Source organism: Micromesistius poutassou (assembly GCF_964030765.1).
Source record: "Micromesistius poutassou genome assembly, chromosome: 3".
NCBI lineage: Eukaryota > Metazoa > Chordata > Actinopteri > Gadiformes > Gadidae > Micromesistius > Micromesistius poutassou.
Window position 1 is genome coordinate 17,925,322 of NC_140273.1, and position 3,356 is coordinate 17,928,677.

A 3,356-nucleotide genomic window follows, 5' to 3' on the forward strand; every position below is an offset into this window, starting at 1 on the left:
TATTACGCCTCTGACGTGTGCACCCACTGAACCACAAGGCTATGTCTGTGGAGCCGTTTGTTTTCCTAATAACATTAATCACTACTTTATTTCCCTATTGGCTTGTGAGCCAGCTCTATGTGCCTCTGTGTGAATGTATGAATTGTGTGTGTGGTTGTGTGTTTGTGTGTGTATGTCTAAATCCGTATGTGTGTGTGTGTGTGTGTGTTTGTGTGCGATTCTGTGTATCCGTATTAATGCGTGTGTTTGCATCCATGTCCATGAGTGTATATCTGGTTGTGTTTGGATGCGTGTGTGTGTGTATATGACTGTGTGTTTGCAACTGTGTATGTGTGTATGCCTATGTGTGTCTGTGTTTGCATCTGTGTGTTCATGTGAGTTTGTGTCCATCGGTGTGCGTGCGTGCAGGCCTGCGTGTCTCAGCAGCATAAGCCAATCAGCTGGGAGAGAGTGCTGAAATGTCAGCGAGGGGTACAAGCCTTGACATGTCCCCCTGTGTTACCGTCTCCTGCTCTCTAGCTACAGGCGTCAAACTCACACACATTTCCACACTGTAGGTCAGGAGGCTGAGCGACACAGAGCAGTGATCGGTTGCCCGGTGGTTGTCCGTGGCGGTAATAAAGCATACAATATCTCTATCATTGCATTACAGTGCAGCATCCCAGATGTGCCATTTGGGAACAGTTGCATGTTGTGCATATGATAAGATAGGATTACATTCTGTATATGGTATATGGTTCATATAGCATGTGAATTGATGATGATGATGATGATGATGATGATGATGATGTACACATGTAAACAGTGAATCCTAAACTCAAGTGCCCAAGATGAAAAAGTAATAGTCATCCGTGGTTGAATTTGGACTGCACAACATAATGAGCATACTGCTTCACCGTTGGAACCGTGGTGTCTCGCCAGGATCTTTTACTTTCTGAACCTGGTAAAGAAGTGTCTCATTATGAGTCTTCCTCCAAGATGCAAGGGAAAGTGAATGTATTAGCCAACTCACACTCATTATATCTCCCCACACGTGAATGAGAAAGATAGAGACACACTTAATTAGCCCGCCAGTGAACACCTTTCTTTAAGCAGCTGGATCCAATTTGGACATCGGATTCACACTTATTACTTCCCCCACCCCCCCCCCCCCCCTCCCACCGATTCTCTCTCTATCTAAAAGCGCTCTGGGTTGGTTTCTGGAAAGGCGCTCGAAAAGTCCAACCTAATTAATCTCTTACAATCCTGAGAATACTATTTTCTTAAACATTAAAATAGTTGGCTTTGAAAGCGTGGCCGAACTACCCAAGCTCCCTCCCTCCCTCCCTCTTTCCCTCCCTCTCATTTGTTTGACGGCGCCGATATGATTTCCTGTCACTTGCAGTCAATGGGTGTCACAGAGTTCTGCGACCAGCCCGGCATAGATGATGAGGCTTCCGCTCGACTACGCGTATTCTCAAGCAATAACATCCACATCTGTATTATCAACCCAAGAATACCCGTAGTCGAGAGCAGAGCATACAGCGGCACGCCTTCCTCCATCATCCCCTCCAATCTCTCTTTCTCTCTCTCTCTCTCTCTCTCTCACAGGCACTCTGTCTCTCTCTCTTTTCGACCGCACCACTCTTCCTCTTCTTGCTCGTGCCGTGTCTGCCTTCACGTCCCCCACGACGAGGAGCTGGGAGGAGGAGGCTGAGGAGGGCTCCTGGTGTAGAAAAACAAAACCAGAGGGACAGAGACGCTTTAGTGTTGGCTTGTAGTTCAACCTGTGCCTTTTCAGCCATGCTGTAAAAAAGAAAATAAACGCTGAATTGGGTTTCTATGTTTTTTATTGCCAACTTCCTGTCAAGATTTTGATTCATTCTTCTTGGACTCTTTGGAAGATTTATGTAGCACGCACACACACACGCACGCACGCATGCACGCACACACGCACACACACACACGGATACACACACACACACACACACACACACATCGTTTTCACCTGGGATGCTCCAAGTAAACGGGTTTGCCTCGGAGCAGCTCCTCCCTGCGCTGTCGCTGGTATCAAAGAAGCATTTTGTCAGGCTCAGAGGGAAAGGGCAGGCCGCCGCGCCAATTATCAAATAGATGTCACTGTGCATTACACGGCGCCGACGGGAGAGACTGATTAGCACCGCCGTGTTCAGCGCTCACCTCCGCTCCCCAGCCCCTCCCTCTGCCCCGGTCACTCATCTCAACGCATCCCTCCCATGTTAATTTCCAATACATCTGCTCCATTTTTCTACCCCTAACAAGACTCCCCTTATTAAGTATAATACCCATGTCGTTCCCATATTTGTAAGCCTCCCGCTCTCTCTCTCGACTGTCCCATGGAGCATACAGCTTGGCTCCCCTCGTCCACACCAGCCAATTAGGGGGCACAGTGGACGTCAGGCATCATCCGAGGAGCGAGAAGGAAGGGTGGGAGAGAGGCGAGGAGGGAGAGTGGGAGGGAGAGAGGGAAAGAGAGTGGTTTGGGCATGGGCCAGGGTGGGGTCCGTTTGGGAGAGAGTGATGGTGGGCTGAAGAAAGAGAGAGATAGAGAGAGGGAGAGAAAGAGAGTGAGATAGAAGGGAGTGGAGACAGAGAATGATAGAGACAGAGAGACATAGAGAGAGAGCCAGAGAGAGAGCGAGAGGGGGAGAGCGACAGAGGGAGAGAGCCAGAGCAAGAGGAGGAAATGGCTCAGCACCACAGACAGTTCCCTATGGAACACTTAGACCAGTTTGCTAACATGCACTCACTGTGCCGCTCTCTCTCTCTCTCCCTCCCTCTCTCTCTTCCTTACATTAACCCCACTCTACCTCTTCTGTGAGTGAACCTGTTCTCCCGTACTTCCTCCTCGTACAGGGGGATGCTCACATTAAATCACACCTCTCTCTCAGTCGCTCTCTTTCTCTCGCTCTCTTTTAACGCCTACTTAACAACCATGTGGCGTTACACGGGCCTGCTCCGCCCCCCCACCCACCCCACCCCAACCCTCACCCTCTCCCCCACCCAACCTCCTCCTATGGTTGACATCACAGGAAGTGCCTTCCCTCGGTCCATGGCCGTTCACAGGAAGGGGACCGAGCTGTGGTCTGGGCTGTGTCGTGGTGGTGGGAGTGCACCATGCACACTTGAGTGAGTGTCTCTGCTCTGCAAAATAGGAGCTTCTAAAGTGTGTCGTAGAAGACCTACATTTCCACCACTAACCTTTTAGGGTTCTGCAAACAACCATTTTATGGCACTGGTCTGGTCCTCTCCACTCATCTCTCTTCTGCCTGTCATACCTACTCTCTGCCCACCCCCATCTGTTTACCTCTATTCTCACCCCATTCCATCAACTCTCC